The sequence below is a fragment of the Molossus molossus genome, unplaced genomic scaffold (genome assembly GCF_014108415.1).
Source record: "Molossus molossus isolate mMolMol1 unplaced genomic scaffold, mMolMol1.p scaffold_m16_p_2, whole genome shotgun sequence".
In the NCBI taxonomy this organism is placed as follows: Eukaryota; Metazoa; Chordata; class Mammalia; order Chiroptera; family Molossidae; genus Molossus; species Molossus molossus.
Window position 1 is genome coordinate 28,826,757 of NW_023425355.1, and position 13,254 is coordinate 28,840,010.

Sequence of the window (13,254 nt, forward strand, 5' to 3'; positions counted from 1 at the left end):
ATTTTGTGTTGTTGTATGTTTATTTTCATTGGTTTCCAGGAATTTTATAATTTCTTCCTTGATCTCCATCATAACCCATTCATTGTTCAATATCATGTTATTCAGCCTCCATGTTTTCAATTGTCTTTGCATGTTTCAATTGGTTTCTAGTTGCATGCTATTGTGGTCTGAGAAGATGCTTAATATGATTTCAATCTTCTTGAACTTGTAGAGACTTAGTTTGTGCCCTAACATGTGGTCTATCTTTGAGAATGTCCATGTGCACTTTAGAAGAATGTGAATTCTGCAGTTTAGAGGTGTAATTCTCTGTAGATATCTATGAAATCCTTTTGATCTAGCGCTTCATTTAGAGTCTCTGTTTCCTTGCTAATTTTTTGTCTAGACGATCTTTCCAGTGATGTCAGCAGGATGTTGAGGTCCCCTGCTATGATTTTATTGCTGTTGATTTAAACTTTGACACCCTCTAGAAGATTTTTAATATATTTTGGTCCTTCTATATTGGGTGCATATATGTTTAACAAGGTTATATCTTCCTGTTGGATAGATCCTTTCAATATAATGTATTGGTCTTTGTCTCTAGTTATGGTCTTCATTTTTAAATCTACTTTATCAGATATGAGTATTGCTACCCCAGCTTATTTTTTTCTTTTCAGTTTGCTTGAAATATTTTTTCCCATTTCTTCACTTTCAACCTATGTGAGTTTTTTTTTGTGTGTGTGTGAGGTGCCTCTCTTGTAAACAACATATATGTGAGACTTGCTTTCTTATCCAGTCAGCTACTCTGTGTCTTTTTATCGGAGCATTCAAACCATTCACAGTTAAGGTTATAATTGGTATGTACTTATTTATTGCCAATTTTGTTTAGTGTGGTGGTTATATTTTTCTTCCTATTTCTTCTACTAATTACAGCAGTCGTTTTAGCATATCTTGCAGTGCTGGTTTGGTGTTAATATATTCCCTTAGCTTTTATTTTTGTCTTGAAAGCTCTTTATTTGACCTTCTATTTTGAGTGATTGCCTTGCTGTATAGAGTAGTCTTGAATTCAGATTTTTTTTTTTTCATGACCTTGATTACTTCATGCCACTTCCTCCTGGCCTGTAGTGTTTCTCTTGAGAAGTCAGCTGAGAGCCTTATGGGGTTTTCTTTGTAGGTATCCTGTTGCTTATCTCTTGCTGCCTTTATGATCCTCTCTTTGTCTTTAATTTTTGGTATTTTAATTATTATGTGTCTTGGTGTGGGCCTGTTTGGATTCTTGTTAGCTCGGGCTCTCTGCTTCTTGGCCTTGAATGCCTTCTTCCTTCACCACATTAGGAAAGTTTTCTGTCACTATTTCTTCAAATATATTCTCTAACCCTTGTCCACTTTCTTCCTTTTCAGGGACTCCTATGATGCGAATGTTATTACGTTTTCACTTGTACTTCAGTTGTCTTAAACTATCTTCCTGTTTTTTAATATTTTTTTTTCCTTTTGGTGGTCTGATTTGTTGATTTTTTTTTTTTTACCCCGTCTTCTAATTCAGTGATCCGGTCCTTAGCTTCCTCTACTCTGCTGGTTATTCTTTCCAATGTGTTATTTATTTCTTTTATGTCATTATTCATTTCCACTTGGTTGGTTTTCAATGTTTCTATATCTTTAGTCATGGTGCTGATGTCCTTACTCATGCTGTTGAGCTTCTTCAAGATCATGGCTCTGAACTCTACCTCTGATAATTTGCTTAGTTGCATTTCATTGATCTCATCTTCGATAGTGTTATCTTGTCTTTTATTTGGGATTTGTTTCTTTGTTTCACCATTTGGGCTATCTCAGTGGGTTTTGTAGCCTGCCAAATTTTCGCTGTGGGTGTTGGTGTTCTGCTATTTATGACTCTCTCTACTGAGTTTCGATGAACCTGGGTGGGTCCACCTTAAACACCACTGTCAAGTCTTACTTTCCTGAGTAGATTTGCAAGCCCAGGAAAGTTCAGTTATCCTCTAGCTTTTTACTGGAGGGTAGTAGTCTCAGTTACTCAGTGCCTTGGAATGTAGCCCTGGTGTTTTGCCTAAGAGGATTTCCAGAGGGTGGGATAGATCTTGGTTGTTAATGAGCCTCAATTTGCATTTCTTTGCCTCACCTGGGAAAGGCTGAATGTCCGAGGGGTGGTGCTGCTGCTTTTCCCCCACAGCTCTGGGAAGGAGGACAGTGGCCACCGTACTTTGTGGTCACAACTCAGCAAAAACTGAGTGCTCTCAAAAACCTGTTGTCCCCACAGAGTTCCAGCCCAGTCTGCCCTCCCTCTGCCATAGCCCCCAGGTGAGTGGCTGTGGGTATTTTAGCACTCTGTCCTGGCTCTCTGAGCTGTCTAGCGGGCTTGGTCTTTATTTTCCAAGGGTGCTCTTCACAGCTAAGACTGCTGCTGTCCCTGGGCTGCCAGCCCACCATTCTCTCTCACCTCCACAGATCTTACCAGTGTCCCTGATTATATGGTCCTGTCCTGCTGCTTTTCTGTTGCTGTTTTCTGAGTATTTGTCTTTATTTTAGTTATAATTTCCGTTTGGTCCTGGGATATTATTTGTGTAGCTTTCATTCACTCCGCCTCCATTTTCACATCCTATGTTGTGCGCAGGTGGGTTGCACAGGCTTCTGTGGTGCCCCCATACCCTGCAGGTCCCATGGGTAACTGGATTGCACAGCCCCTTTGGTGCCCCGGCTCTATGCCTATGTTATGGGCTGCTGGGTGGCACAGGCCTCTCTGGTGCTTCAGCACCCTGTAGGTCCCACGGGTAACTAGATCTCACAGTCCCTGCATTGGTCGCACAAGCCTCTTTGGTGCTTCAGCACCCCACATGTCCTGCAGGTAACTTGATTGCACAGTCCCTGCTATGTCACACAGGCCTCTCTGGTGTTTCAGCACCCAGCAGGTTCCACGGGTAACTGGATCACCCAGTCCCTGCTGGTTTGCAGAGACCAGGTGCCCCAGCACACTGCAAGTCCCATGGGCAGGCAGCTGTATCACACCAGTCCCTCTCCGGCTCCGGCTTCCCACCACTCTTGTGTGTTGCTGGACCGCACAAGCCTATGCGGAGCCCCAGGTCCTGCAGTTGGCGGCTGGGGACTGCTGCTGCCCCGTGGGGCTCACTCCTGCTCAGCTTTTGCTGTAGTCTTTGGGCATGGGTCTCAGCTGCTGGTCTGTGCTTCTGTTGCCTGGGAATGGATGTCTGCTCTCCAGCCTCTGTTGCTGGGGTATATCTCCACTCTGATCCGGCTGCTACTATTGGAGATGGTGCTGGGCTCCCGGATGTCTGCAGCTTCTGCAACCGGCATCTTGGGAGTTCCACTACTGTGCACTGGTTTGTGTTGACACAGATTTTCCACTGGTCCGATGGTGCCAGGTGCGCTGGTGGGCTCAGGTTGCTGGGCCCTAGCCGCTTTCACTTTCTCCTCCCAGGGAAGACCAGGGATCTTCCAAAATGGTAGGATCTCCCCAAGGTGCAGGTAGAAGCACCCTGAAAAGCTGCTTACTGTGGTAGCCAGGTGCTCCTTTCTATAGCACAGGAACCTCTGCTCCCCATCTTTGCACTACAGGAGTTTGGTCGTCCACCTTCATGTCCACCTTGGCTAGGCATTTTAAACCTTTCTTGGGAGAAGCAAAATCATCACTCAAAGCATTATGACAACTTTGTTTTAAGAAATTGGTGTGAGGTAAAGAATGAGGTAGGGTATGAATTGTATTTAAATGAGGTTTAGAAGTAAATGTGAATACTGATCAAATTAGGAGCAATAGGAGATCTCAGATAAACTTGCACTTCAAGGTCACTTTTAATAGTATCGTAGGCTTAGATTGTCATCAGCCAATTAGTAAGAAAATCAGAGAACAAATTGATGGTTACCATATGGGAGGAGGATCGGGATGGGTAAAAAAGATGGAGGTATTAAGAAGTACAAATACAAGCTATAAAAATAGTCATAGGGGTGTAAATATAGAATAGGGAATATAGTAAAAAATATTATAATTATATATGGTGTCATATGGGTACTAGACCTATCAGGATCATCACTTTGTAAGATATATAAATGTCTAATCACTGTGTCGTACACCTAAAATTAATATAACATTGTATGACAACTGTAATTGAAAAATAAAATTTTTAAATATTAGTAAGGAAATCATAACACATCTCTAATTCTTCAAATTAACTCCTAGTAAAAATTCTTTCCATGAATACTAGAATTATTTAATATTAAAAAATGTATAAATATGATTTATATGAATAAATAAAAAGATGAAAAACATTTTAATCTCAAAAGTTGTTAAGAGCATATGTTAATGTTTGATTTAAAAAATATATTTTCTTTATTGATTTTAGAGAGAGAGGAAGGGAGACAGAGAGAGAGATGGAGACATCGATAAAAGAGAACATTGATTGACTACCTCCTGCATGTCCCCCAATGGGTATTGGGCCCACAACCTGGGCATGTGCCCTGACTGGGAACTGAACCAGTGACCTCTTGGTGCATGGGTCGACATTCAACTGCGGAGCCAGGCAATGTTTGACTTTTTTATATTACCTAAGATGCTTAGAAAAACAAGACATTTTTTTAAACAGATAGACCTGAAAAAAGCTCAATATTATGTGTGCTGAAGAAATACTAATGTCATGATTCTTTGAGTCAATGTGACAAGAATATTTTATATCAGCTTTATTATTTGAAAGTATACACATATTAGGCAACTGATGTTTTAAGACATTTGACCACTGAAAAAGACAAAATTAAAAGCTCCAGATATTTACTTACTGACAATGCAATTGGATTAACTAAAAAATATTTAGCTTCTTTTTCACTATATGTCCCAAATATTGCATGTAACATATAAATACTAGAAAAAAATTCATTGTTTATCTGAAATTCAAATTTCACTGATTATTATATACTTTTATTTGCTAAATCTGGCAAACTTATAATTACACGACCATAAAATGCAAGTTCATATAAAAATATATTTTCCTAAAATAAAGCAGTTTGAACCAAAAAAGGGGCTACATATTAAACCTGACAAGTTCAAAGGAGGCCTGTGTGATGGGCCTTACAAAATCAGAGACTGAAAGTAACCACATCGTATGGTCTAAACATGAAATTTCTAAACTAAAAGCAAGTAATGGAGGGATGTCACATTCTAGGCCTATAGTTTCCTTGAAAAATATGTCAATATTTACCTAAAGTGAGACTTTCTATTGTCTTATTGTATATAAGAAAATATACTTTTGAAATGTCAGAGAAATCTTATTTTCCAGACCCCTCCAGACACAACTACTGGCACCAGAACACAAAACCACCCCTCATTGTTATCTTATTCCCTGAATATCATCTATGTTCACTATCCTGTACCCACCTATGTAAAAGAAGTATGTGTCGCTCCATTTTGCCTTTTATCCAATCTCAGAGATTCCCCCCTTTGCTTTATCTTACCTCCTTAATCTACCACCAATGGGTGTCATGTAACCCTCCTTGTATCTCCTCCTTTTATTCTAATGCATAAAATAAGCTGAAAAACTGCCATTCTCTGGAGCATTTTTTCAATCCATTGAGATTTTGCTTCCTAGCATTTGTCAGTTTGGTTCAAATAAACTCAAAAATTCTCTACGGGTTTGGATGTTTACTATGTTGACAGCAGGAAACAGATTAAAATTGATTTACACATTGAAAATATCCTTACTACATGACAAAGTAGAAGTCCATGGAATTTTATGTTGACTTTTGATTTAATCTATTGACATCTCATGCGTGATGTACTTCTGAAAATTTCACAATACTCTTGTGGGAGAATGAGGGTGAAAAAAACAACATTATTATTAAAAATAGTTTTGATTTTACAGAATTACTGAAAGACTTACCTAGACTATAACTACCAGAATTAACTATTTAGTAAAGTAGAAAAATGGGCCATTTTTGGACACAACCTAATATTTTCCTTTGAACAAATTTCACTAGAGATACATTAAGCTTGAGATAATAATATTTAGTTCATAATAAGAATGGCATCTTGTGATGGTCTTCAGACCACATTAGAGCACAACCCATTAACTCCACAAGCAGCATACATGAAGGGAGATCTCAGCAGGCACCAGACCCTGCTAGGGCAAATTCTGCTTCATGCGGTCAGGCCCCCATAGCAGCTTGTACATTGTGGTTGGGGTTGATCCTCACAGTCAGCCAGACTGAGGGTCAACCTCACCATGGATGGGATATCAACACTACAACTGGAGGGCTCACATAACCCACACAAGTGACATTCCTGGAGTACCAAACTTAGGTGATTAGGGAGACTGTGCCACTGAGCCCTACAGGACACCTACTACATAAGGCCACCCTATCAAGACTGGGAGACATAGTAAATCTACCTAATACACAAAAACACATATAGAGAGGCACTCCAAATGGGGAGACAAAGAAGCATGCCCCAAATGAAAGAACAGGAGAAATCCCCAGAAAAAGAACTAAGTGAAAAAACAATGTTCACAAGGATGCTCAAGGAACTTAGTTAAAATTTTAAGAGAGATAACAAGCACAAAAAAGAACACAGAATTCACAAGAAAAGAACCTGTCAGAAATGAATAATACAATATCTGAAATGAAGAATACACTTGAAGGTATTAATAATAGATTAGATGAAACAGAGGATCAAATCAGCCATTTAGAAAACAAAGTAACGGGAAACACCCAATCAAAGCAGAAAAATGATAAAGGAATTTTTTAAAATGAGGATAGTTTAAGGGAACTTTGGGACAATATGATATGTAACATCTGCATCATAGGGGTACCAGAAAAAGGGAGAACAGAAGGAATAGAGATTCCATTTGAAGAAATAAGAATTGAAAATTTCTATTTCCCCAATCTGGTGAAGGAAAAAGACACACAAGTCTAGGAAGCACTGAGAGTCCCAATCAAGATGAACCCAAAGAGGCCCACACGAAGACACATCATAATTAGAATGGTAAAGATTAAAGGCAAAGAGAGCACCTTAAAAGCAGCAAGAGAAAGGCAGTTAGATACTAACAAGAGAACTTCCATAATACTGTCAGTTGATTTCTTGACAGAAATATTTCAGGCCAGAAGGAATTGGGACAAAATATTCAAAGTGATGAAAAGCCAGGTCCTAAAACCAAGACTGCTTTACTTAGCAAAGGCTATCATTTAAAATTGAAGGAGAAACCCGGCCAGTGTGGCTTAGTGGTTGAACATTGACCCATGCACCAAGAGGTCATTGGTTTGATTCCCAGTCAGGGCACATGCCCAGGTTGTGGTCTCAATCCTCAATGGGGGAATATAGGAGGTGGCCAGTTGATGTTCTCTCATTGATGTTTCTATCTCTCTCTCCCTCTCCCTTCCTCTCTCTCTAAAATCAATAAAGAGGATTTTTTTTTAATTGAAGGAGAAATAAAGAGCTTCCCAGTCAAGAAAAATCTAAAGGAGTTCATTACCACCAAATCAGTATTACAAGAAGTGTTAAAGAAACTTATTTAAGAAAAAAGAAAAGAGGAACATAGTTATAAAGAATAAAATCGCAATAACCCTGTACCTGTCAATATTCACTTCAAATGTGAATGGATTAAATGCTCCAATCAAAAGACATAGGGTAAGTGAATGGAAACAAGACCCATATATATGCTGTTTACAATAGACCCATCCCAGAATAACACAGACTAAAAGCAAAATGATGACCCTAGCTGGTGTGTGTGTGATTTAGCTGTGGGGGACCTGGAAATGGCAATGGCTGCTGCAGCCATGGGGAGGCCCTGGCGGCTCTTGCAGGGGCCAGCAGCAGCAGCAATGGAGTCCCCGGCAGTGGCCCAGAGTGTCTCCTTGGTGTCAGTAGAGAAAGAGGTAGTGGGTTTCTGCAGATGGCAGGGATTGGCAGGGTGACAGAAGGCACCCTCTCTGCCCACAGAAATGAGCCACCAGACTGTAACAGCAATACCTACTGGGACCTTGAATTGCACACAGTCTCAGAGGGTGCCCACCCTGACTGGCACAACTGTGTCCAACAATAACTTGGCCACTCTTTTTTAATATCCTGTCTGCTTTGACTATGTGTTACCACCCATTCTTCAATGTCACAGTGGCCATTTTGTATGTAGCAACTGTCACCCAAAGCTCACATGTTGTCCAGCCTGGGGGGCCTGTTGTGATCCATTCTCAACTTGGCTGTGGAGAAATTGGCCAATTCAGTACTTTTCCCTTGTAAAGGTGCCTCTTTTGGATGTAAAACAACTCTGACACACACAGAAAAAGCAGATCATGCAGAGCTCTCTGAGATTCAGCCTTGTTCCTGCCCTTGCCCTAGTGCTTCCTATAAATGCCGTGCTGTTTTATATGTCGTCATGCCTCATCTGATGCATCAGCACAAGTCCATTACATCCCTGCAGTGAGAGAATATACTTTTCCTTGCCACAGACATCAATATTCCTGATGTAGTGGATGGGGTGATGATGCAGTCATGTTATAGCTTTCAATTCATGATAGTCCTGGAGAAAAGGGAAAATTATGATGGGCACCAACATTTCTTTGCAATTGTACAGCTGATAGTAACATGCAAGAAAGCTGAAATTTTTGCTTATGGACTTTAACTAAATGATCATAGGCAGGATTGACCTAGGAAGCAACTCCTCCATCTATTTATGAGGGCATTGAAACAGCCATCATGAATAGTGATTGTCTAGTCTTTGACACCAGCATTGCACAGCTTTTTGCAGAAAATGGCAATTTAGGCATAAATGTATCTATTTCCATGAGTGAAAATGGCAATCAAACATTTTCTGGCCAGTTTGTAAAAAACATTACATTCAGTTGCAGAGAGAATAGGCACACACATCTTGGGTGTGTGTTGTCACAAATGACAGTATTTCATTTTCATATGGGTGAGTAGCATTCCATTGTATGTATGTATCACATTTTCCTTTTATTTGCCCTGAAACACCATTTTATTAATTAATTGATTTTTTTTACACAATAAGCATTTTAATGAACAAGAATTATAAAAACTTCTGGATACACAAACCTCAGGAATGAAAGAGAGGCTGATTTGGGCTCTTTTCCAGCTTTCACTGAAAGCAAATGAGGCAGAAAGGCCTTAGCCCCACCTTTACCCCAGGACCGGGCTCAACCTGCAACCTGCTCCTGTACCTCACATATTGGCTTATACTATGTGCTTCCTCTGCCCTTGTCCTTGGGCTGGCCCATGAGAGACCTCTGGTCAGGTGGCCAGAGGTGTCCTCCCCAGGTACAGAAGCATTGACTTTCTAGAGTATCCTATCAAATCTCCTGTCCAGAGCTCGGCTGATACAACACTGTGACCAATTGTCCCTATGTAGCACCCACTAGGTACCTGTAGCACCAGGAGCAGCAGCAGCAGCCATGGCTTTAACTACATTCTCACACTATGAACACAGTGATGGAGCTGTCCAGGGAATTCTCCCAGTGACCGGCAGAGTCCCAATGGGAGACCAGCCTGAGCTTTGCTGGAAGCCCAGAGTGTTGGAGAGGCAGTCAGTCTCCCAGGATTCCTAGGCCTGGAGCCAGCAGTCTCATACCTAGACTGATAAACTCACATTTTAACATTTGGCATTATTTCACATTGTCCTGGCCACATCTGTCTGTCTGGGATGTTAGGTTTATTTGCTGTGGTTCCTAGGTGACTTGCAGTACTGCCAGTGTACTCCCTCCACAGGCAAGCCCAACTGTTGGGGATGGTCAGCTGGTGAGCTGAGCTCCTAGGTCAGCAACAGGCTCTTACATATGTGGTCTTATTGAGATCAGGGACTGCGTGACTCCATCCCATCTTGAACAAGACTAGCTGCGGACCTGTCCAGGTGGTCTGGTTGGTGATCACAAAGGCCTGGCACTGGGCATAGCTCTAACAGATATCCATGGCTTCAGCCAGGTTTAACAAGGAACAGAGGCAGCTTCCATGGTGATAGGATGGCCAGCAGTGCTGGTCTTCCTGGGAGCATTGGTATTCAGCTCTGCTGCCTGTGGTGGAGTTCTGCAGATACGGCCCGCTCTAGTACAGGTGCAGCATTTTCTCCAGCTGGGCTAGGGTATCCTTCACCCCCCCCCCCGCATGTGAGCTCTCCTGTGGGGTTGACAATGCTGTCTAGCAGAAGTGGTAGTGAGATTGGGACACTTTGGGAAAGGAGGTATGAGAAGAAAAACCTGTTGGCATTGTAGAGGTTGCTCTTCTCTTTCATGCCCTTGTACCAGCCCTGGGCTGAACATGGCAGGGTGAAGTTCCTAGCTGGAACTCAAGTATGCTATTGGAGCTATTTGCATAAGGTGTCTCCTCTACATGTGCGTCATCTAGATCTGTCACCTTCAGCTCCCCATCCACCAACACAAACTGTTGGGGTTAAGTCCTGCAGTGTGACCCAGACTGGTGGGGAGTGGGCCAGATCATGGAGGAGGTAGCCAGACTCAGGCAGATTCGGAATTGATCATCACAGGGCATCTATAGTAGCTGGATCATCTCCACAGGGGCGACCAGCTCCGTGATGGTGGGCAGGGTGTACAGGATGTCCTCCCTGTTCTGGTAGCAGTAGCCAAAGAGCTGCAGCAAATTGGGATGCTGGAGCCACTCTAACAGTGCCATCTCCTTGAGCAACTTGTGGGCCACCAGACAATAGCAGACTTTCCATGCCCGAAACTTTCACACTCAACTGCCCAGATCTGGCCGCTGAAGTTCACTGCCTTGAGTGCCACCACCGCACCACCAGGCAGAAGGACCATGTACAGGACCTTGGTGTAGGTTTAAATATGTCTGGGGCACAGGTATCATGCCCCAGACATATTTAAAAGCACCGCACAACCCAGGAGTGGCAGGAGTAACCTGCCCAGCTGGGAGCTGGGGGCCATCCCAGGGCGCCGATGGGCAGTGGTCAGGACCGTGGGGGCCTGGGACACTGCAGGCCAGGCTACCTGGAGTCACATGCATCAAGCACCCCTGCACAGGCCCACTGACCCCGGTCCTGGGCCCTTGCGGGAATGGAGTTGCACCTTCTTATAGGATTCGTGGATCTGCCAGGCCAGCGCCCAGTGGCCCACCTGAAAACCGGGGCCAGGGCAGGTGAGGGCCCAGGGGACTGACCCGGCAGCGGAAACTCAGAGCTCAGCCTAAAGAGCACCTTGAAGACCTGTGCCACATCTTTATCCCATCTTCTAGTGAAGGACTCTTTAGTTGTTTCCATCTATTAGCCCCCATGAATAGTGCTGCAATGAACATAGTGGTGCATATATCTTTGTGAATAATACCCCCCCCCAAAGTTTTTGGGTAAATACCCAAAAGAAGGGTTGCTGGGTCATATGGTAACTCTACTCTAATTTTTTTTTTTTTTTTTTATGGAACCTTATACTGTTTTTCATAGTGGTTGTACCAGTTTACATTCCCACCGTTAGTAAATGAGGGATCCTTTTCCTCCATTACCTCTCCAACACTTATTTCTTGTCTTGTTGATAATTTGCCTAACAACTAATGATAATTTCCCTAACAACTATCTTTTCATATATCTATTGGCCATTTCCATATCTTCTTGGGAGAGGTGTCTGTTCAGGTCCTCTGCTCATTTTAAATTGGATTGTTGGTTTGTTTGGTGTTGAGTTGTATGAATTCTTTGTATACTTTGGATATTAACCACTTCATGGAGCTGTTGTTTACAAATATCTTCTCCCATTTGGTTGGTTGCATTTTTGTTTTGTTGTCAGTTCCATTCATCTATTTTTGCCTTTACTTCCCTTGCCCTTGGGGTCAAATCCATAAAATTCTCTGTAAGGCCAAGATCTGTAAGTTTAGTGCCTATGTTTTCTTCTTTGTAATTTATTGTTTCATGTTTTGTATTCAGATCTTCAATCCATTTTGAGTTAATTTTTGTATATGGGGACAAACAGTAGTCTAGTTTCATTCTTTTGCATGTAGCTTTCAAATTTTCCCAGCACCATTTATTAAAGGGTTTTTCTTATCCACTGTAGGTTTTTGGCTACATTGTTGAAAAGCATTTGCCCATATATACGTGGGTTTATTTCTGGACTCTTAATTCAGTTTCCATTGGTATGTTTGGTTTTATGCCAATACCATGCTGTTTTGATTATGGTAGCTCTGTAGTATCATTTGAAATCAGAGACTGTGATTCTTCCGGATTTATTCTTTTTTGTCAGGATTGCTTTGGCTCTTTGGGGTCTTTTGTGGTTCCATACAAGTCTGATGATTTTTTGAGGGGTTTTATTTCTTTTAAAAAATGTCTTTCAAATTTTGATGGAGTTTGCATTAAATCTGCATATTACTTTGAGTAATATTAACATTTAAGTATGTTAATTCTTCCAATCCATGAAAACAGAATATCTTTCCGTTTCATGTCTTTTACAAACTCTTTTAACAATGCTTTGTGGTTTTCAGTATATATTTCTTCACATCCTTTCTTAAGCCTATTCCTAGGTATTTAATTCTTTTGGCTGCAATTGCAAAAGGGATTTTTTCCATTTCTTTTTCTGTAATTGCATTGTTAGTATATAGGAATGTGGTGGATTTTTTGTACACTGATTTTGTATCCTGCAACTTTACTGTACTTTAAAAAAATTTTTTCTAACAGTTTTTTTTTTTTTTTTTGCTGGAGTCTTTAGGGTTTTCTATGTAAAAAATCATGTCATCTGCAAAAAATTTTTCTTTTTATTCTCAAGTTGGATGCATTTTATTTCTCTCTTTTGCTTGATTGCTCTGGCTAGGACTTCCAGTACTATGTAGAATAAGAGTGGTGAGAGTGGCATTCTTATCTTGTTCCTGATCTTAGAGGAAGAGTTTTCAGTTTTTCAACATTGAGTATAATATTAGCTGAGGGTTTGTCCTGTATGGTCTTTATTATGCTGAGGTACTTTCCTTCTATACACATTTTATTGAGTGTTTTAATCACAAATGGATTTGTATTTTATCATATGATTTTTCTGCATCTTTAACAATAATTTTTTTCTTTTATTGATTTTTTGTTTTTATTTTTATTTTATTTTATTTACTTTTTCTTTCTTTATTGATTTTTGAAAGAGAGGAAGGGAGAGGGAGAGAGAGATAGAAACATCGTTGAGAAAGAACATCGATTTGCTGCCTCCTGCATGCCCCCCATTGGGGATTAGGCCTACAACCTGGGCATGTGCCCTGACTGAGAATCAAACCAGTGACCTTGTGCATGGGTTGATGCTCAACCACTGAGCCACACTGGCCGGGCTGCATCTATTTATATG

The 13,254-nt window shown here is 41.2% G+C and overlaps 2 pseudogenes; one reads left to right on the forward strand and one right to left on the reverse strand.

Annotated features, from left to right (window-relative positions):
* The first annotated feature begins 7,905 nt into the window (after window positions 1-7,905).
* Window positions 7,906-9,419, forward strand: LOC118636156 (annotated as a pseudogene).
* Window positions 9,420-9,751: 332 nt separating this feature from the next.
* LOC118636158 lies at window positions 9,752-11,216 on the reverse strand (annotated as a pseudogene).
* Window positions 11,217-13,254: the final 2,038 nt, after the last annotated feature.